The 23,441-nt window shown below is 51.4% G+C and overlaps 1 protein-coding gene across 2 annotated transcripts in view; it reads right to left on the bottom strand.

The window, feature by feature from the left end:
* ARL15 (ARF like GTPase 15) overlaps positions 1-23,441 on the bottom strand; it is a 287,179-nt gene that overhangs the window by 114,554 nt on the left and 149,184 nt on the right. The gene's annotated exons all lie outside the window — the stretch shown is intronic.

The raw sequence follows: 23,441 nt of genomic DNA, 5'->3' as shown, positions 1-23,441 counted from the left end.
GCGGGCGCGCGGGAGTCTCTCTGCAGCATGGGAGCCGGGTGTCCGCGGGCAGGTGGCTGCCCACAGGGCGCTGTGTGCGGTAAGACGGCTTCTCCGGTCTCAGAGACCTGGAGGTTCCCAGAGGGGAAGGGAGTAGGGTCCTTTTGGGGCCCCCATAGAGCTGCCGACTTTCTTCGGGAAAGACCCAGAGGCCATGACCTACAGTGGTCTGTTTAAATTCCTTTTTGGGCAGGGGAGAAAATGCAACAGGAAGAAGAGCAACATGTCCGCCCTTCTTCCCCTCTGAACACCTCCCCCAATTCCCTGCTCGCACGAAACTGGGGAGCGGGGGGCAGCTGTATTGCCATTGTCCCAAGCAGGCCCTGCGACAGGACTGTGCTGGGGGCGGGGTAGGCGGGGCTCCCTGGAGGACGCGGGGCTGACGCTCCGTCCCCTGCAAACACACGCGGACCCCGCAGCCGCCCGCCAAGGGTGCAGCGCCCAGATCTGGCCGAGAGCACCCTGCAACTGATTTCCCGCGCCCCGGCGCATCTGGAGGGTGCGCTGGGAGCTGAAAAACGTCACCTTGGAAGCTGCTAAAGGGGTGAACACAATTGGAAAATAACTGGGCAGGAGAGGTCCTGTTTATGAACCCTCAGTGAGGCTGTTTTATGGTTCAGATAGTATTGCTTTGGCTGATGTCTGACTGCATGTATACACAGATTTTAATAAAAATCATAAAATTTGAGAAGCTACTTCACTGAAATTACAGAACAAACATACCCTGGATACTGCGCTTTGGACCACACTGAATCCATCCACTTGAGGTGGATTGATATGATATTGTCTATTCATTATAGAATATGGGAACCCCAAAAGAATGGGTCCTCTAAAACCCTGTGACCTTCAGAGGGCTTAAGGAACTATTACAGTCAAATACATTACAGAATGATCTGTGGTTTTACTTACAAATATCTAACCAGTCTCATAATTCTATTTGACATATTATTATTGCTAATATTTTACTGATAATGATCGCTTTTTTCCTTCTTTTTTGCTATAGTTCGGACCGACGCCATTCCGCGTGCATGTGTGGGCGGGACCAGCGCACAGATGCCGCACGCACTGACACTGAGCACCAGCGCCAGGCAGCCGCGGACGCGTCTGCCGTGGCCGTGACCTCCGCACGTGACCACCCTCTCAGCTCGTCGCACAGAGAGACCCCAAGCTCTGCTCAGAGCTGGTCGGGGGTGGTGCGCGGGAGCGGGAACCAGTCCTTCCCCGAAAAACTCCTGGTTAGTGTCGGGTTCACACAGTCGGCCACTGTATGTAAAAGCTTTCTGAATCCCTTCCCTTCACGGAGTCACATGTAAGCTGCAGCACAATGTGCTAGACAGACACGTTCTAAAACCCGTCCTCAGAGGGTAAAGACGTCCTCGGCCTTCGAACAACCCCGCTGCCACTGTCCTCTCTGGAAGGTTTCTCTAGGAGGGCGCGCAGCGCCATCAGCGGCGACCGTGCCTCTGAAGGACAGGGAGGGGGCTGCGGGGCCTCAGGGAAGCCAGACGCAGCGGGGCCACACCACAGCCAGCAGACGTGAACACACCGCCATAAGCGTGGTCAGGATACCGTGTGTGAGTACCAGCTGCCCAGCCGTCCGGCCACAGAAGCGGGCCACGTGTCCCAGGCACCGCGCACGGCACAGCTCATGTTACCGTGGCAAGAAACCCCGCCAACTAACAGAAAGCCTTTGGGAAACCCCGGGCGCTGAGCGGCGGGGACAGAGCGAAAGAAGGAATGACGAGGACACAAGCCTGTGACCGAGGAGCAGTGAGGGCTGACGGGGTCCCGTGGGGTTGTCACAGCTGGGGCAGGGGCATGCGGCTCAACGGCAGAAAACGCGGAGTGAGGACTCGTCACAGGAGGTCCTCAGGACTGAGTGAAATAAGACGGGACAAACGTATGTGCACACACAGAACTTCTACACGAAATACCGAGAAATAACCTGTTTTGGCCACTGGGGAGAAAGCGTCTTCCAGCCCACGCCCCATCCCCCAGCTCAAAGGCACAGTGACCCCGTCCTGAAACCACAGAGGCAAAGATCATTCCCAAGGAGGAAAAGAGTGAGAATTTCAATGGCGTCACATCCAAGGCCAGCCGCGTGGGGCACCCTGACTGGGCTTTGCGCTCCCCAGGAGATGGGGTGCTTCCCGGGGGCGGGTGGGGCCCGCTGTTTCCCCAGGACGCAGGACAGCCCGCTTCCTGTCGCAGGGGCTGCGCGGATTTGGCTGAATCAAGTAGTTCTCGATCCGTCCACTCCTCCCATCAGCCCCGAGACTCAGACAGTTTGCGAGGGAAGAGGCAGTCCAAATACTCATGACGCTTGCTGTGGAGCAGGTGAGACAAGGGCCCTGGAGACCGGGCGGCAGCAGGCTGTTTGCGGGGAACCGAGGAGACGTGAGGGGGTTCTGTCGGACAGCAGGCAGTAAATCTGACTCAGCAGCGACATTCACGGGGGGAGTGGTGACCTGCAGGCAGCGTGAAAATCTCAAAAAGCCGCTAAGTCGGTCGGCCAAAGCGGTGCTGCTCCAGGTGCCCTACGAGAGCAACGGCCACGCCCGCCAGCTCCGGGGCCCCCAGGAAGCTGGCTCGCCCCATTAACGCAGCAAATAGTTACAGTCCACCCTCGCGGCATCTATTAACTTCTCTTTCATTGAGTTTGTCTGTCCAGTTAGACTGTAAGCTCATTAGGGCAGAGAATTTCTGACATTTCTTCCGTAGCCAATTCTTCTGTGATTAAATATTAGATAATAAATTTAGGTAATTTACCCCATTAATAGGTTGCTATTAATAAGGGAAAACCACATAATCCTCTCAATAATTATAAAAAGGCACCCATAATGAAATCTGCTTCCCAATACTGAAGGACAGCGTTCCCGAGAATGCCGTTTGTCCTTCCTGGATTAAAGGTCTTTACCTAAATAAGTTCGTAAGCAAATAAGTCGCCTGCAGCAAACGTCACCCGTCAAGGGAGAAGGTTCTGGAGCTCTCCAAGAACACTTGCTTTCGCCAGGCCCCTTCAAAACTGTCCCCAAAACCTGAGTCAACACAGGAAGACAAGGACGAGCAGGAGCAACCAGGCACGGGCAGCGAGAAGACTGTCATTTGCTGATGAAATTAATACACGCAGGAAAATCATAGACAGCTAAGTCGTAACTATTGATACTCTACCAGCTTTGCCAGCGACAAAAATCAATACACAAATCTACACGCCTTATGTTTAACGGCATCAGACAGGCAGAAAATGTAAGACTGGCAAAATGTAAGAGGCAGCTACTTCCGTATACTGACACGGACGGAAACAAGAGGAAATCCTTAACTGCTCGGGAAAACCTCCTGATCGGGCTGGGTACCATTTACCCTGTAACGCGCCACCTTCGGCAGCATCCACTGCTGTGAGCTGGGGGTGCATCTATGTCGTGTATGTTCAGCAGGGCTCAGCGCGGGGCTTTCTGTCATATCCGAACTATGAAAACTGCTCCCCAAGAGTGAGCGGCGTGGAGAAACAGTCTCGTGCTCACAGGGCAGAATATTACTCAGCAACGAAGAGAAATGAATCACAGCCGCCAATATGAACCCAGATGAATCTCAAAAGGTTATGAAGAATAAAAATAGCAACTCAGAAGAACACATTTAGTACGATTCCCGATCTAAATAAAGTTCAAAACAGGCACAACTATAAAACGGATCAGCGAGTGTCAACCTTTTTCACCTCCCGACACGCGTAAACTAATTACTAGAATTCTGCGGCACATCAAAATATAGATAAGTTTGCCAGTCGGACAAAGACAGGGATAATTTTGATTCATTGACACTGAACCAGCTATGGTGCTGGCTGTTGTCATTTTGGGGGACAGTCTAAGGGAAAGGGGGCCTTTGGCCCTGACAGTGAGGCGCTGCATGTCGTGACAACTCTTGCAGCACGTGGGATGAAAATCGCTGCCACGGATTATCGGGAGCTCTGGACCGCGGTGGCGGAAGCAGGAAAGCAAAGAAACGGCTACATGGTGGTGTCCTTGGATTGGGAGGCGGGGGTGGCACCCAAGTGGGGTGCGGGGACAGACCAGGCCCCGCCGGGCCTATTCTTTCCTGCAGGCAGCGGGGCACCGGCCGCTCTAACAACCTCCCTTAGAGCCCGTGTGTATGTGCCACACATTGTTACACGTGCTGTGCATGTCACAGAAGGGAGGGGGAGGGGAAAAGAGGTGGGTCCTCACGAAGCCCTGACCTGCTGAGAGAGACATTAAGTGGGCCATGGCCACCTCTCAGGCAGGAGGGGACAGGGCCACTGAGCTGCCTGTGACGCAGATGGGAGAGGCCGCAAGGAGGAGGTGCTCCCAGATTCTTTTTACTGCAGGGACTGTCATTTGTCATAACACAAACGGTTCGTGGCTGGGAGGCAGGACTGAAAACCCTGGCATTTTCTTGTTTGAGAAACAAGTTTCACTAGATTAAATTTCCTCAAAATTTTTAAGTACTAGGTTGGAAATCAGAGGAACCCGCTTCCACATTTCTTTAATTATTTGTAATAAAACGAGGAAATGCCTGAGACCACAGAGGAAACTGCCTGTCCGACACTTTGGAAAGCTGAAAAGCGCGACTTTTGTGTATGACCACCGACCATAGATACATTTAAATCCAGACAGTGCCACCGCGAGGTGAGAAAGTCACCTCAAGTGTCATCGCTGCCCGCAGCAGCCAGACAGCCTCTCGGCGAAGGGGACAGAAACGTTTTCACAACCCAAGGCCCCTGTTCGCGTTCCACGGTCATGCCCGTGCCGGGTTCAGAGACTTGGCTTTGCCCACGTGAAGGGCTGCAGCCTTTGGGCTGGGAAGCCCCCCGCCGTGGGCAGGGGGTGGCGGGGCCGCGCTGGCCGGGGAGCAGGCCGGGGGCCAGAGATCGTCTGCGGAGCAGCTGCTGCAGCGACCCGGTGGCGGGCCTGCTCCGGGCCGTCCCGCTCCATCTGGCCAGGAAGTTAGCTGCTCCCCAGGTGGTGCGCCCACCTGTCAACCGGCAGTTGGGCGCGTGCCACCGAGAAGGAGGGCAGACACGTCTTGGCAGCAGCCTTCGGAGCGTTTCTTGAACTGAATGGCTGAGCAAGACTTGATGAAGAGATGAGGAAATAGGAAAAAAAAAGAGCGCCGGGCCCGGCTGGCGCGGGCCTCAGCCCGGGAGGCCAGGTCGTGCCTGGAACCGGTGTCTGACAGGGAGGCCACCGCGGAGGGCGGGGGCGCGGGGACCGTGCCAGCGTCTGCCTCTGGGCCTGCCAGCCCTGGCAGGGGTCCTGGAAAACGAGACGCCCCACGTCAGACACGGGTCCGCACATTCCTCTCCCGCCCCGGCCTCCAGCCACACTTACACGTGGCTAATGGACAGACGGCTGAAATTTTTAAAAAAATAACACTAGGATATGGAATTGATACATGTTTATCCCAGAACTTTTAGGGCCAAAATGCACATGCAGAAGTGGTCTCCCTGTGAAGCTCCCTGCCGTGTATTTACCCCAGGGGCCCCCACACCAATCTGGAATTCTGTTGGCATCTGCCTTGGGTACCCTGGCTGTTCCCGTCAGTACTTTCAGGAAGGACGGCGTTTGGTTCTAAAGAGGAAGCTGGCTTGCCTGGGCCGGGGAGGCAGGTGCGCAATAAACACACATTGAAAGAAAGACCGAGTGCATGAAGCAAACAGTCCGCAGACAGATGCAGAACGGGACAGGTGACACAGCACAGAGGGCCGCCTCCTTCTCAGGCTTTCGTCGCTGGGCTCTGCGCCTGCTGTCCCGGCCCCGCGCGCCTGCGGCCTCGAAGCGCTCCTCGCCCTCCGTGGGCTGGGTCCCAGGTCCCCGACAAAGCTCCACCCAGGAATTCATCAGGCCGCCCTTCACCGGGTCAAATCTGACAGCGGCATCCACGTTCAAATCTAGATACATCCGAACTGGGAATGCGGGATCCAAACGATCCCATTTCAGCTTTTATCGCTCCTCCTGCCGCACTGCGCCGTACGGCTGGTGCTCAGAAGGAGAGAGCGTTCGTGCGCTTCTTGGGTATTTTTAAAAAGTTTTAGGGCGTCCTAATTAGATCCCATCCACATCCACACCTTTTACAGACACGAGGAAAGGCAGACATCTCAGGGAGGGACTCGTCACGGTGCGAGGAGGACGAACATGAGACGTGGCCCTTCAGTGCCGTAAAGGGCGTGGCCCTGAGTTCTCAGGAACCGCCGAGGACGGCGTGTGCTGTGGCACGGGGCGCACCCAGGAGTCGTGTCTCAGAGGCTGTGCTGTTCTAAGGCACTGAGCCCCCCGCCTCTGGGTCCCAGTACGCCCACACTGGGACCAAGCCGGGACCCCACACCGGGGCGCACGGGACAGGAAAGGAACAGGGGCCACGCTGTGCCCCGGGGCGCGGCCGCTGTGGGGTCTGCTGATTCTCCCTCCACAACCCCTGGCCCGCACCCAGCAGCCCTCTTTTTCTGCTCTCGGCCCCGAAATAAAGAGCCCGGGTTTACTGCAGCGCCGCGCCAGAGCTTCAGCATCCCCGGGCAGCAGGTGCGTGGAAGGCTGTGAACAGCTGTGCTTCCTGCCCACGGGCTACCCGCTCAGGACTGGTTCGCGTGATTGCTGAGAAACGTACAAGCATGATTTTAACTTACTCTTTGCTCTCTCTCTTTTTAAAAAGAGATTACTTATTTATTTTTAGAGAGAGGGGAAGGGAGGGAGAAAGAGAGGGAGAGAAACATCCATGTGTGGTTGCCTTTCCCGGGCCCCCAACTGGGAACCTGGCCCGCAACCCAGGCCTATGCCCTGACTGGGAATCAAGCCAGCGACCCTTTGGTTCACAGGCCAGTGCTCAGTCCACTGAGCCGCACCAGCCAGGGCACGCTTGTCTCTCTTACCTACAGATATTACACAATGTCTAAGTGACTTCTCTGCGGGAGAAAAGTTTAGAGTACATCCTGATGAATATCAAGGGTCTGCTATAAAAAGATTATTTTAAATATCCATTCGTGTGGCTATGCACACACATGCATTTAAAAAATCTGCATCTCGAAGTGCAGATGTGTTTTTCGGGAGGCCTCACGGGGGAAGGATCCCATTCAGGGTTTAGTCTGTGAAACACTCAGGGGAACACGTGAAACGCATTTTAGATGATCACCCCCGAGAGACACGGGTCTCAGGATGGGAGGAACACGTGCCACACTAAGCTAGTTGGTACGTTCTGACACTGCCCTCTTACCTCGGCAACTGTCACCCCCGTGAATCTTGACGTTTATCAAACTTCTGACTTCCTCCATGACCAGTCTCTACAAAGTTCTTACTCGCATCTCTTAAAAATGGCCACTTTTCTCCAGCACGTCAAATGCGCGTGCATCTCCTGAATTGTAGAGACGAGAACAACTGCTCTAAATGAACTTTGTGAGAAACGCCTGAGCTGTATTTTAATATGACAGTATTAAAGACTTTGAGTTCATTACGATGGACAGAGTCCCAGTTACAAAAACAGCCGTGGGGATGGAAAGCACAGCACAGTGAACACGGTCAGCAACAGTGGGTGGCATCAGACAGCTCCTCAGCTTACTGGGGTGGTCAGTTTGTAAGTCATATATGAGGCTCCCAGAAGGTATCCAGCCCTATACTATGAAAAACAGAAACATTTATAAAGAAGAGACAAGATACAAGAAACACTGTACACAGGACAATGACACCTCAGTTCCCTTCAAAGCAGGCACCTTGGGACCTCACACAGCTCTCCCAGTCACCATCAGCTGCCTCATCGTATTTTCCTAAATTTTACTGACAGTCTGAAATCTCTTCCCTTTCAAAATTGATTTTAATTTTGGGAAAAGCCAGAAGTCACAGGGTGCCAAATCTGGGCTATAGGAGGGCTGAGTCACCTGGGTGATTTGATGTTTTGCCAAAGAACTCTGCAAGATGTGATGCATGAGTGGACGTGTTGTTGTGATGAAGCTGCCAATCACCAGGTGCCCACAGCTGCGGCTTCTGAGTCATCTGAGTAGTTTCCGCAGAAGAATGTTCAAGCTTAAGGCAAACTTGATACAGATTCATTGCTCTACTCACTCAGTCATTTTGAATGTGACAGCCACACAGTACGCATGCTCACTCAATAGCGTCTACCACCCCCACTGACTAGTACAGTGAAGGCGCCATTGTTCACGCAGGCGCGTTCCAGTCCTCTCTCCTTGGCTGCTACATTACATCAATGTCATGCAAATCATTCTCGTTATATTAACATAGCTGGACTTTTTCTGGACAGACCTTGGAAATGTGTAATCACTATGCTGTATACTTGAATATAAGAGTATATGTCAACTGTAATTGAAAAATTTTTTAAAAAGATTTTAAGTTCAAGAGTAAAACACAGAAATTCCCAACTAAGATACAATGTAAGTCCCAAATAAATGATGAAATTGAGACTATACGAAAGTAAAATAAGAGGAACCACCCACCTGAAAAAAAATGCTAGGGAATATAATTCAGAGTGCTATTTTAAAATAACTACTACCATTTTCTCTTAAATATCCTAATGAAAGTTTTAAAGCATTTTTAGAAATGCAACATTAATAATTTTTTACCACCATTGAAACCATTCACTTTACATATCTCCGCAAGGGAATCAGGAAACAGTTGTGAAAAGTACCCAGGGGATCCACGTAGGAAAACATGGGCCCCTGCCCCAGGGATCATCTGCCGATTCCACAAAGGCCCATGAGCAGACTTCAACACAAAGATATCAGCTATTTCTGGTGCAACTATATCATCCAGAGAAGATAACAGGGATATAAAGTCAAGATTCAGAATTCGTCTGAGAGCTGGAAATAGTTTCTAATGGGCTTGCTATCCTTCAGTGGGCCTGCAGCATTTTATAGAAAAGGCAGGATTTAGGAATCCATTGCTGCTTTGAGGTCAGATCCAAAATCCCTGTCTGTCTTTCCTCCATCACATGCAGCAGAGGAATTTAATAAGAAGTACCCTCCAAAAAGAACAACTATCTAATGCAAAGTCACCTTTTTAATTCTCTGCTGGTATTTATTTCCCATGTAGGCACAGGAAGGTTTACATTTTTAAAAATGGATAGTTTGTTTCAGAATGTCTAGCAACTCCCTGAATACAACTCGTTACAATCCACTCCTTTTCTTAACGTGTGCCCTCCGCCTCGAGACCCTTTCCCAGCTTCCCAGCATCTCTTGGTCACTCACTTATCAAAGTGACGCAGATGAGCCCGTGGTGGGCGGGGCCAGGACAGCTCAGGGGGGAGGGTGGGGGTTTGCAGAAGGTGCTTTCATTGCCATTAACTCTCCAGCTCAGGCCGCCTTATTTCTAAAAACAAAGACAGGCCGGACAGCAAGTCACGTCCAAAGCAGCAGGCCTGTCCCCAAAGCACCAGAACACAACCGTCACTCTGATTCACAAACACAGAGGAACATGTTTCTTCAATATATTATTCTCATTTCCACGGAGCTCACTTGTAAAAAGGGCCCCTCTGGGGTCTGTCCACGTAGCAAGAAACATCCAGGAAAGAAACCTGATGCGAGACTTCAAAGTACAAGAAAATTAAGTGATACCTCAAAAATCAAATAAAACGTTTTTGTGATTATTTTTTTTTAATTCAATGATGAGATGGTTGTGAGAGACTGAAAAGGGCGGGGGAACTGAAGTCAAAGGTCACTGCTTGGGTCTCGGGTCACTTATTACTTCATTTCTAGGACCTTCATTTACAAAGGGATGAGGAAATGATGCCATGCTTCCCAGGACAGCCGAGAGTTACCTGACAGAATGGACACGAAACGTACCTTGCACTACACATGTGCCAGTCCACGCTCATCCCACCTCTCCCTGTGTCCCCACAGCACCCTTTACCCATTTCCCTCAGCTCGTCCCATAACATAAGTGTCTCCCCGCTACACGTGGACGACAGGAGGGAGCGGGCTGCCCTTACTCACCTTCGTCTCTCCTCACACACTAGTGGGTCCACGGCGAGTGCGCAAAAAGCGTCGGCTGAAACAATGCACCGTTGTTTTGTTAATGATGAAATTTTAAAAACACTAAAATAGGCCTGAAATTCTGGACCAAGGTATCGTCTATCTTTGGGAAACGTCCTTTTGCCGATGGGCAGCCAGCAGGCGTGTCCACGCCTAGGAGAGTTTCTGCAGAGAAGTCTCCGTGTGCTGGTCACCGTGGAAGCTGCAATTTGGTCTCTGTCATGTACCTTCCTTCTATGAACGAAACTCTCCCGTTGTAGCCAAAGCTCCTGACCAGGACTGCAGGGCCAGCTGCGTCCTGCGCAGTCGGCTGGCGCAGAGAAGGTCTCCGTGTCACAGCCCTGGGCCAGACGCCACTGTGCAGCCGGGCGCGGTGTCTGCCGTCCTCAGGCCGCAGCACTGTCCTTTGCCGGGCTTCCATCTTTACTCAAGATTTTAGATTGACAGACAGATGACGGATGGATGGGTGGATGACAGACAGACAGACAGATAAATGGATGGACAGGCAGGCCGGCACTGCCAACTGTTCTGCAATCCCTCAGGGCGGTGGCCTTTACGGGCTAGTCTTAAAGGAGCGGTAGCCAAATAAAAGCAGGGCTGGCATCAGTAATGGCACACTTTTTGCCACATATAAACTCCAAGGCCCTTTTGAACGTGAAGGGAAAAAGATAAAAAACACAAGGGGATCACTTGTAGGTTCCTCTAGCCCCCCCTGAAGCTGGCTATTCTTTGGTAAGTTATCTATCCTCTTTCCCCCCAAAAGACGTAAACAACGGTGGGGTACGGATGGCCCCCAGCAGCCGGGTGGGGAGGAAAGGCCGCAGATAGCAGGCTTGCTGTTCACAGTTCACGCCGACCGCGCTCTCCGGGGAGGGACCGTGAACATGGCCACACAGACACGCATCCGGGTCGGCAATGGGGCCGAACTGAAGCGCTCCCCCACCTCCCTGTTTCCGGGCAGGACGTCGCTAAGGCCTGGGGTGGCACCTCCACGTGGACGGGTGGACACAGAGCATCATCACGTCCAGCGACACGTCCGGCGACTCACCCGGCGCTTAGCTCCTCCTCCCCATCAAGCTCACCGGACGGTGACCCAGCACGACAGGACACTTCAAACCCGCAGCGTCAAAAAGGAAGAGGGTAAAGGGGGGTGCATGGTGGCAGGAGGAGACCAGACCTGGGGTGGTGAACACACGGTACGATATACAGGCGATGTATCACTGACGTGTACCCCTGAAACCTACATAATCTTAGTAGCCATGCCACCCCAATAAATGCGGTAGAAACTTAACAAGAATCCAGGGCTGCGATCCGGAGGCGAGTCAGCACCGACTGGGGAGGGACTGGCTTTCGGGAAGGCGAAAGCTTCCTCACGGCAGAACTCCCCACGCTGCCATCTCACGGCGGCCCTGCTGCCGGCCGTTCCTGACCCGCTGGGAGCCCGATCGGGCGACCAGGGTGGGCCACCATGTCTTCCTCACACCGTCCCGGCGCCCTGCCTGCCCGCCCCCCTGACGTCGCCTCCTGGCCGCCGACTCCGGCCTCCTCCAGCGCAGAGGACAGCCACCGCGGCCCTGCGTTACTGCTCATCAGACAGCGGGATGGTCAAGCGGAACCGCCCGGGTCCCCAAAGGACAGCTCTGCTTCAAAACTCCGTCCTTGTCAACGGAAGGAGAAACACCCTGGGCGTGTGGTCACCACCCAGCCCAACGATCAAAAGGGACTGGGGACGAAGGGGGAGGAGCACGGCCCCGCCGGGCGTCAGGAGCACCCGCAGGTCTGATTCATGGTCAGGAAGACAGAGACACGGCGGGGCTTCCCCTCTCCCCCCTGTGCTCATTTTTCATTAAGCATTTGTTTCAGGAAGGGTCCTTTGGGCTGTTACATGTGGGGCTCTTGGAAAATCTACAACTAAGCCTTAACATGTCCCCCCAAAGAAAACACACGCCAGGAAATCCAGCTTTTAGGAGGACTCTAAAATATTTCCAAAAACACTTGAAAAGCCATAAAAGTAATGCGAAGTATTCCACTTTGAAGGCCTGAGGAGACCCTATCGCAATCCGAAAGCCAGAACCGGCGCGGCGGACACCCTGAAAGAATCCGAGGACCTCCTGGGCCCTCCAAGCGAGGAGACAAAGGCCTGTCCATCACGTCACGAGCGCACACGCGTGACAGGCTACAGAAGCAGGACCCCGGGCTTCTGCGGGGCTCCCAGGAACCCGAGACCTGCAGGAGGGCCCACGGGCAGTCCACGCACCGCCCCCCGTTTATGTGGCAAAAGCATAAGATTGGGCACTTGCTTTTCTACGTTTTTCAAAAACATAAAGCTACTCACTTAACAGTACTGCCAAACCGACATTTAAAAACGTCAAGGCGGAAGGACCTATCTGGGACATTGTGAGGAACAAGCCGTAGGGTCGGATTTCACGCGTGAGGCGCACCCAAAGGTCTGATTTTCCTGGTTTCCTCGCAATGCAAGAGGAAAGCACATTTTATGGGTGAACGACGGAAAAACAGCGTCTGGTGAGAGCACAGGACACCGGAGTGGAAGTAAACGAGTCGTCTGGTGCAGCGTCACACCCGGGGGCGGGCCGCTGTGGGCTCCCTGGCCTCCCGCTTTGCTCCCTCCCTCGGACCTATGGTTTCTCCTTTAAGCGCCTCGGAGGAACAGAGGCATCGTGTGCCCGCCTGGGTTCTGCTCTGTTTCTGTGCGTTTCACAAGCATGGACGTGACGCCACGCCAGACACGGCTGTAAGGGCCACGTAACGCTCACGACGCCCCTGTCGGGGGCGGGGGGCGCAGGACGGAGCCCCCTCGGCGCTCCATCCGCACGGAATCCTCACTCAGCCCCGTTAGCGTTGGGGTGGGTTCTCGGGCTACCCCCGTCCCCCCGTTTTACAGTCGAGGAAACAGATTTAAGTTCTGCCCAGTATTATTCAGCCGGTCAACAGCAAGAAGGGCCCAAATCTACATTCCCACCCCGGGGTCTTACCGGTCATTTCCCGCCCCGAAGGGCCTACTACATTCCCTCAAGTTAAGCGTGTGTGTACCCCGTGGCCCAATAATTCCAACGTTACATGGACATACTTGAGAAATGCTTGCATATATATACAAGGAAACATGTACAAACATATGCATCAACTCTGTTTATAATCTCAAACAGTCTAGAAACAACCTAAAACTTAGTCGGTGAGAGAATGGATACATAAAGTTGCGACGCGGTCATGTCTCGGCGCGCAGTAAGTCAGCACACACGCAGGAGCTAGACTGCCACGGAAAACAGATAACGCTCAAAATGCAATGGTCAACGCACGACCGAGTGTTGGCCATAAGACACCACTTATGTGAACTTTATTTATAAGATATAGGCGTATGTATTAGAAGTATTAAAATGTACGTTGGGAAAGTCACACACCAACCTCAAAACGTACCCAATTCCGAAGAAGGAAAAGGGGCTCTAAATGCACCTCTAGTAATTTCTTTCTTAACAAAAAAAAAAAAAAATACCTGAAACAAATATGGTGAAAATGTTAACATTTGCTGAGCCTTGGTCATGGCTAGAGGAGTTTTTCTGTTGTACTATTTTCTTCACTTTTATTTATCTGTATGTTTGAAATTTTTATAATTAAAGTATGACTCCTTAAATGCATGTCCACATACAATTAACTAAACCCTGGTGAAAGCAGGATTGGAGTTCCCGTATGTCCCCTCCCTTCCTTTGGTTCAATAAACTGCTTAAAACTCATGGTAACAACCTAGAGACTAAATGACTTTTAAACTCAGTTTTCTTGAAGCGATTATAGTCTCTCGCTGCAAGTCTCTTAGAAGAACCATCTTTAAGATAATTACATGCATTAACATATCGTCCGTATCTCCTTCTGTTGCGAAGGAAAGGTCAGGAAATTGGCGCTTCTCTCCTTCCAGCTTTCCCGGCTCTGCTCTGACGGAGGCTGGTGAGGCTGCAGCCGGGAACCACAGGGGACCGGGTGCCTTTTGTACCTTCCTGAACACGCGCCAGGGACGTGATTAATCATCTGGGCGACGACTGAGAACGCGGCGGGACAGACTGCTGAAGGCGGCGTCATTTGCGTGGATGCAAACGAACCTCGGACACCGGCCTCCGCAGGAAGTCCGCCGGGTCATCTTCGTGCATGGGGACCAAGCCTCTCACCTCCGGTTTCAAACACACGTGCACGTATTTGTGAACACCCTGCACGGGAGAAGACCTGTTATTCTGAAAACAATTTCAGCGAAAGCAAACCCAGCAGTCTCCGCCGTCTCTCTTGCTTTAACAGCTTCGAGAGAGGACATTTTTAATAGCATACATTTTTTAGTTCAGCTTTATTATGGCTAAAGAACCATATGGCAAAATGTTGACTAGCTAGAATCCCGATAAGAACAAGTATAAAGGAACGACAATTTCTGTATTCCATTTTTAACAGATGAAACGATAACAACACAGATTCGTATCTAGTTTATTACCAAAAAAGCAATGTCTAGCGGCTCATATGGAGGGAGCACAGAGTAAACAAAATATTCTATACTTTCTGCATCTACGCTGCTGGAACTGATGAACTAAATAATTAAAGAAAGGGCACCACACACTCAGAGTCATTAACAGCAGACTGCATTTCCTTGGAGCAAGAAGCTCTGCTGATATAGTTCGATTTAATAAGAAAAAAACACAGAGCTTCTGGTAAGGTGTCGCAGAGACAGCTATATTAATAAAAATATTCTGTCACCCCTAACAGGCTTAAGCAATCTCGTGATTTCATGTTTTACCTCAAAGTCTATTTTCCCTGGTTAACCGAAAAAAGAACTTAATTTGCTTATTAATATAAAAGGCATTACAAAGCCATTATTAATTACAGAAAAACAGAACGATGTCTAAACTGGAGCCATAATGAAAGAACATGAAAGTTAATATAAAAATGTGGGAAACTGGTAGTTTTTATTGCCCAAGACGTGGGGAAACAGGCATTTTTTATACTTACGAATCTCTACCCACATATTTAAATAATTCACACATTTAGACTTAATTTTCCAATAAGTCTGACAAGTACCATCTCAAATAAAACTATTCTAGAACAGAGTAAAGTGTAAATCTTTTTATGTAATAAGAAAAGATATTCTTAACAATGTCTTCATGGATTGAAAATCCGGGCATCCGTCGGGGCGCCGAGACTTGCTGTCTGCAACGCGAGTATCAGCCGCAGCAACGCCGGTACCGCCCGGTGCGTGGGAGACGGAGGGCTGCGGTCGCAGAGCTCTGCCTAACGGAGCCTCTTTAGAAGACTCTGATCTTATTTCAGGTGTGACATGAGCTACACTCTCTGTATACACCCCGTGTTTCACACGACTGAATTCGTGTATTTAAGTCTGTTAAACACCTGCACGCAAGCCTTCAGAATAAGTGAAACCGTACTTAACTCTCTTCCTTTACAGCCAGGCGGCAGAAAGCTTCTTTTGATCACAGATTCACAGGTTCCCAAGCTCAGATTTCGGATTTCCCATAAAGAAGGCGGTCGCCCGTCACTGCTGGATACTGTGAAAGCCAGCGCCGGGGCCAAGACCTCCACCGCCCCGCAGGGGGCCCACGACGGCCGCCCGCTTGTCCTGCACAACTGCCAGAGCGCCACCCAAACCGCCAGGCACCCCCACCGCCAAGTGACACGGAGACTTAAATGACAGGGTCAGTTCTGGTTGGACGTGGAATGCTCCATAAACAGATATCGCCGGAGAAAGTGCCAGAATGAGAGTCCGCATCGCAGCCAATGCAGGGAGGAGCGCCCCCAGACGAGGCGCCTGGCCGGAGCCCACGGACCTGGGCAGGGCGGCCATGCTCAGCGCCATCAGCCCGCCGTCTGCACCGCCGCTAGGGCCTGGCGCACGGCTGCCACCCGGGCACCTGCAGGGCCAGGAAAGGAGAACAGAACGCGGGCACGAGACAGTGCCCGTCTGCGTAGCAGGGCACATGCCCTCTTCGTCTCAAGAGAGGAAAGCTGGGGTCTTCCGTTCCAGGGTTTCACACTGAAAGGAAGACGTGCCAGACTACGCGGGTGTCACGTCGGGGCTGCCACCGCAGAACGTCCCAAGGCCCCCAACCTGCTCAAGGGGAGGCCGCGGCCTGGCGGTGCCCGGCTCTGCTCTGACCCCTGGTCGAACCTGAAGGACAGCGAGCAGTGTGTGCGGCCGCCTGCCCACTGGTCTCAGGGCCGCTGGCCCCGCCGGTCCCCTCCTGCCACCTTCTGAAGCGGCACTGCTGACGGGAAGGCACGCCCCCGCTCCCTGCTTGCCGGCGGGCGGCCCGCTGCACACGGTGGCTAGTCTGCCCGTGTCACCGCCTCCGGCCGTCCGCCGGGATTCGCTGGCTCCAGGCACCTCCGCTCTCCCCCCCCTCCCCACACCCTTCCGTCTGATGTGCTGTGACAGGAACGTCCTCTCAGCCCTGTCACTAACATCCTCCCGCAGCCGAGGCCCGGGGTGCCCGCGACTCCGCCCCGTGTGCCTGTTAGCATGTACCGGTGTTCCATTCTGACTTGTGATGACAGTCTTTGCAGCGTCTCGGAAGGAGTCTGCCTTCACCTCGAAGTCTCCTCTCCAAAGAATAATCAAAAGAATCCTTGTTAAGATGTCCTCATAGGAGGTGATTTGTGCGCTTAATATTCATTTTTATAACTCTCCAGTTTTCCTTTTTGTCATAAAAATTAAGTTTTTGTATTTTCTTCCCATAATTATGCTCCATTGTTTTTACTCTATAAAAATTATAAATCTGAGCTCTATACAAATCCGAAATAATGACCTGATACAGGGTTTTGACTATTTAGAAAGCAAAACATTTGTTTCTAGAACCTTTTCAGAAGACCTATATTTATTCCTCAGACATCTTTTAAGAAATAAGGTAAGAACACATTCAAACTACTACAAATGAGTTCTGATGCTTCTGCGTTATAGGAAGTTTATCTTTCTTTAGGGAAGAGAATCAACAAACATATCCCCTGATCTGTTAAGGGAAAAAAAAATCCCTCAGCGTATGATGTCTGAAATCCCTGGTTCTGGACCAAGTCCAGCAGCAGGGCCCCCTCATTAGTCTCGGCCGTCCCAGAGCAACCGAAGGTATTTTTTAAGCAGACACTATGTAATAATAATAATGATAATAATTATCATAATGATAATAACTAACGCTTATTGTGCTTTTTATCTTCAAAGCACTTTACTTACGTTAACTATGTGTCTAATACTCAAATTAATTTAACTCAACAAATGTTTTATCAACTTCGGGAGCTACGGGACGTGCCGTTTAACTGGGTTTTCTTTTGCTAACTAACTGGACACACAAATAAACCTCGGGGCCAAGAAAATGGTTCCGTGAACTCCCGCGGCCTCCGTGCCGCCTTGGTGGCAGGAGGGTTAATGAAATACTAATTTTTAGGAAAGACAAAGTTGAAAGAGAGGGTGAAGTTCACCAGAACAACCACTCGAATCCATTTGCTTCCAAAAGACCCAGAAAGATGCCAAATAATGTTGTTTTATTTAAAGAGGTATGGGGGAGTGGGGGGGAGTGAAATGTAAGAATTTAAAAATCCCCCGCAGTCCCACCAGCGTCATAACCACTTTTGTTCACGACAAGGCACCCCTTGCTTTTATTAAAGCGAATCCATTCCTTTGAAAGCACCTCCTGAGCGCCCCGTCCCTGCACGGTCCCCTCCGCGTGGGAGACGGAACCGGTGACAGGCAGTTTGGGCTGCCGGCCACGGGCGCGAGCTCTCTCTACAGTTAAAACAGAAGCAGTTGACAAAAACGTATTGAAAGGTGATCTGCCACTTTCTATGAGGGATTTTGGGAAGAAAATGGCCTTGCCATGAGCAAGGTCCTCAAGTGGGGAACTCACTCTGTAAGGACCTAAAAATACATGAAAACAAACATTTGTAACTACGGTGATTAACAGATTAACGTTTTTTTAAAGCAAAAAACAACAACTAGGAGCACATTTAGAGTGGGGAGGTTTCATGCGAGATGTTCTGGGGCGACACTGAGCTCAGGTTCGATGGAGAAGAAGAGGGAAGTATCTACAGCAGGGGTGGAAGCAGAGGAGTCAGGAGCTCGGAGGACAGGCGCTGTGGGACGCGGGAGGGACGCGTGTGCGGTCAGACTCAGAGGCAGTGACCCACGCCGGGCACCTCCACTGAGCACAGGGACAGCAGCAAGCCCGAATCCCTGCCCTGCCAGCAGCGTGCAGGCCTGGGGGCCGCCGGAGACGCTTCCGGGCAACGAAGCCTGACAGCGCGACTGGGACGAGGCCGGGCTGCCTCGGAGGGCCGCACGACCTCGGGGGGCTTCTCCCAGGGCCAGACGCAGAGTGAGCAGTGGGTGAACATGCGTGAGAACAGGGATTCGGGGACCAAGCACATGAACACGTAAGGTCTGCCAAGCACTTCATCTGGCCCTCGAGAAACGAGAAGATGGGAAGTCTGGGCCTCCCGGCCTATGCACAGTGACAGGGAGGGGGAGGCCGGGGGCGCCAACCAACTGGGGACCCCGAGAGGCCCCGCGGGCACAGCTGGGGGCGCTGGGCGCTGGAGCGCTTGCCTGGGGAAGCAGGCAAGAGTAAGAATCGGGAGGGATCCCAAAATCTGCCAGCTTTCCATAAAATGAAGATGTGCATGGGCCTGCATAAAGAAAGTGGAAAGAGACGGGGGTCTTCTAAGGGAACATAATGAATTCTTGGGGGCACACGATGTTATATTTTCAGGCGCGTTACACTGTTATCCCACCTAAAGAATGTTCTTGAGAGAACGGCCCTTGCTCATGGAACACATGTGTTCATGGGAACTGTGCTTGTTTTCAGCGGGCAGGCGTGTTCTGTAACACGGGCTGCCAGGCCCAAGCCCAGGCGCACAGAGGTTCCCTCCCTGGTGGGAATCAAAGGCGCTAGATTGAGAATCAATGACCAAAAAGACAAATTAACTTTTTCAAGGAATGCATATAAAAAATTCCCTGCATGCACAACAAATAAAATACTCTGGCTGTTGGAGCACTCCCCGCTAAAAGCCGCTCTTGGGGACGTGTTAATAGTAACGACACTTTGTGACGAACTACCGCTCCCTCGGCTTCTCTCCCAAGTCAGGAAACATTTTCAGGAGGCCCCGAGTCGGGTGGAAAACTGACTTCCAAACCCCTCATCGGTTCCCCAGGATGAAACTGCAACGGAGTGAAGTACATCTGTAAGGAACGGACAAAAATAATTTGTCTCTCCTATCGTTTCAGGGTAAGTATCCGTCCCATCAGGGAGTTTTCCAACTGCTCACACAATAGGTATGCGCGCTGCTCTGTGCGAAATCTAATCAGCATCCTGAATCGCGGCCAAGAGGCAGGTCATGATCCTTGGAAGACTCTGAAGATGTAAGTACAGAATCCTTTACGAGGGTCATTTTATACACACGCACACATTTCTCTGCATGTACAGAGTCGTATCAAGTTAAGCTAAGCATTATATGTGCCTTAAGCGCGGCTCTCATTTTCTAATAAAAAACGTATGTAAAATCAGATGATATTTGCTACTTCGTAGAGCTACCAAAAGAGAACCGCTCAGTGCTAAGCAGAACATAAAACAAAAAGTTTAAACGAGAGGCTTACTATCTACAGACCGACATCATCCAAAACTTCTGATCCTTTAAAACTCTCCCTGACCCTCTGTAGGAAGGAGAAAAAGCACACAATGCAGAACTACTTCTCGATAAACAAGTAATTATAATTAAGTGTAATAGTTAAATAACCTAAAACAAACAGGAGCACTCTCTTCCTAAAGACATCTACACACTCCAAAGTGAGAACCGATGGCCATTCGTGGTACACTCAGCAGTGAAAGCATTGTTCACGTCAGGAATATTTACGACCCACACAAAACATGCTCTAAACATGTCATCTCTACATTGTGACAGAAATACTTGCAAATACTGTTCTGACATTTCTCTTCCATTCTTCTTGTAACAGAACACTACAGCCTACGCACACCACACAGCAAACTGAACTACAGTGGCACGAAAATGGAGAGATGCTGGGTCACAAGTTTTAACTGGGGTGTCGGCACCCTACGTGAGAAGGCCAGGTTTTCTCGTGCTGCAATTCACGAGCCACGTGACCCATCGAGGGACTTGACCTTCTAAGTCCACTTTAGAGGTTCTATGCTGCACAGTGTTCCTGTTTCCTAATATCTGCTTTAATTTAAAAAACTGGACAAAGAGCACAGTACTCCTGAAACGTTAAATACTTAGGGGTCAAATCCAACGACATTGCCGACAGGACGAACGAGTTCTTCGTGGCGACCAAACGTGTCATTTTATAAGACTCGGTCATGGCCCAGGAAACGAACATCGGATTCTGAAAACTCAGGCAACAAGACCACCGGGCAAGCGACAACATTTATTGGCCCCGCTACGGACGGAACCTCTGCTGCAACCCTCCTGCCCTGTTCTCCAGCTTCAGACCTGAAGCTGCTCTCCTCTGGGGGTCGTAAGACAAATTAGATACAATTACGATGCAGTACAAACAGAAAAACCAACGCAAGACCCTGAAGACAATTTTCATTTTAGAAGCTTTACCATTTAAGTGAGACCAGAATTTTCCCCAATGAGTCAAGTGGGCCCCATGACTTAAGTATAAGATTTTTATGTTATGTTTTCTATAGAGGAAAATAGTTACGAGCAAATTCTGGAAAACTGTGCTCACTGCCCCTCCCCACAGCGGACAGAGCAAACATCTGCTGTAAGAACTGCTTGGCCTTCCGACAGCATGTAAGGCGTGCTTTTCCCAGCGTTTTGCTATTTTCTTTTTTTTTAAACAAAACTGACTTGTGAAAAAATTAAGTCTCTACTATCAGTTCGCAAGATGTTAAAATCTTCCCATTCTGCCGAGGTTCACGCGGTCCCTACCGGGGCTGTTACGGCCGAGAAAGCGCGCAGCACACGACCCCGCTCGCGGTATAAAAGGGCAGGGAAGTCACCGGGCAAGCTGCCCGCTGTCGGCGGCTCGCACGGGCCTTTTAACCGTTGTCTCTCTGTGGAAGCTCCGTTCTCTGCCCACGCACGGCAGCGCCGGCTCACAGCACGGGGCCCGGCCCTGAACGCGTGCAACGAACGTCCTGAGACGTTCACCCTCCGCTGGGATCCGAGGGACACCTCAGCGTCCCTCCTTGGGTCTCGCTGGCTGCTCCGGGCTTCTCAACCCAGCCTCGCGGTGGCCTCCCTGAACGGCCAAGGGACTCTCCAAGTTTTACTCCCGGGTCGGCACAAGGAATTGCAAATGTTTGCCTCCTGCGTGAACCGCAGAATGTATCGCTGGCAACGGGAGGAGGGGACGTGTCTTTGAGCCCCTAGGCCCCTGGGTTTCTTAACTGCATCCGAGCACCGCTCAGCGCTTCCCGGGAAACGGAAGGCATTTTCCTTGATTCGGAAAGAACAGGATTTTGCCTAAAATCCACAGGTAGAACACCAACATTTTAGCACCTGGAAATTCTACGACGTGCGCACACAGAGGCGGGCGCAGACAAATGGAAGTGTTTCTAAGCAACAGAGTCCGGGGCGAGGGGCGCCTTCGTGACCAGGGAAGAGGGGGAAATAAACCTGGGCCCGCGTCGGAGCACATTTCCCGTCACATGTCCCTCGGCTCACTGTTTACCATGCACCTCTTCCCCCAGCCTTTTCCCAACCACGCCAAGGTTACTGTGGGTAAAAAGTCACGACTTGGTCCCGCAGTTCCACTTCCCTGCTCACAGTAAGGGGTCGACCTAACTCCTTAAACACCGCTGGGACTATTGCACCAACGAACTCAGATTATAGCGGGAAACCACTCTCGTTCGGGCACCAGGCAAAGCAGGAAGCCGCCCCTTCCCTTTCTCCCGCACGCAAGGTCCGAGCCCGGCCTTAGGTTCTGACGCCGCTCACGCCCATCACGGGGCTTGTGCCCCGACTGGACGGCAGCGCCAACACGGACTTGGTAGGGCGTGTGCTCGCAGGCTCAGAGGGAAAACGCTTATGTAAAGCAGCCCTCCCACGGTGCTCGCAAATGCCAGAGCAAGAAAAAACTGTGAGGAAAACTCATTTCTGCTTGACAGAAAAAGGAAAGTCAAAGTCACGCTTGCTCCACTCTATACAAGTTTAGAATCTATATTTTCAAATCCACTCTATAGTTTGTCTGCACTGACGGTCTCTGCCGCATGGAAAGATGGGTCACAAAGAGCCATCTGCCCTTGTCCTAGCAGACCCGCCGGCCACACACGCCGGACACCCTCTGAAGCGCCTCACTGCTGGAAGGCCCTCTCGCTCAGCGCCCCAGCGTGGGGTCCTCTGGGGGTCACCAGGAGCCACCCATCAGCTGCAGAGAACACGCTGGCTTCGCCTCTGCGGTGTCCAAGGAAAACAGACACTCAGTGCCTTAAACTTAAAAGCAAAAAGAAAAGAGAAATTGCCGCTATTGCTCATCATCTGAATAAAGGGATGTGAAGGTATAAGGCCACCTGTATTAATTAAATCTAGTTCACACCAAGTGTTTCACCATCTATGTGTGACATACGATCTCTGTACAGAGTGTCAGACTGCTCGCGAAGTCTGAAATGCACACCTACTGCGTTTCCCGTAACGAGCTCATCACAACATGTTCAGCAAAGCACTTTCTAGTCACAGACTAACGATTAACACTTGTAACCACCATCCTCATGTACTACTATACCCACTCTAGGGACAAAAACTGGGGCCGAGAAGTTAGGATTTACCCGAGGTCAGAGTTCCCATAAGGTAGTTCACGAAATCTAAAAGGTAAAGGTGCTAACTACCTAGCACTGCATTGTGCGTCTATTTAATAAGAAATCCTTGTCTTCTTAACCATTTGTTGGCAACGTGAGTGAAATTTTTCTGCATCTGGTAGGGACCCCTTAGTCTTGGTACTTTAAACTTCAAGGTAAACAATTCAGCAATTTTATACAAAAGCTAGCCCATATCACCAGCTATTTTTCCATAACTGAATATGAAAATGAAACCACTTACAAACATTTTTTACAAAACCCTAGCCTGCGCTCAGTTTTAAGAGCTGTAAAAGCTAAGGCGAGTGCAGGCGGGAGCTAACTCGGTACTGGTCAGCAACATTTCAGCTTGAACACACGAGTTGTTTCATGACCGGTGGACGATGTGTTAATGCCACTCACTCAGCATGACGACAGTGCACTGCTGTCCCCGGGCTGTAGGTGAGAAGTCGGTGGGGAACACAGCTCTTTGCCCAGGGGTCCCACGCAGGGTGAGGGAGGGCGAGAGACAGAACACGGCCGCCCCGGCTTCTCACTCATTCTCCAAACTAGAGAGCAGCGTCCATCCCGTTAACCCTGTGACTCCAAAGTCATGAAAGGAAGCC

The sequence above is a fragment of the Furipterus horrens genome, unplaced genomic scaffold, assembly GCF_987537825.1.
Source record: "Furipterus horrens unplaced genomic scaffold, mFurHor1.1.pri manual_scaffold_5, whole genome shotgun sequence".
Taxonomy (NCBI): Eukaryota; Metazoa; Chordata; class Mammalia; order Chiroptera; family Furipteridae; genus Furipterus; species Furipterus horrens.
This window is presented reverse-complemented; position numbering and strand designations above follow the sequence as displayed.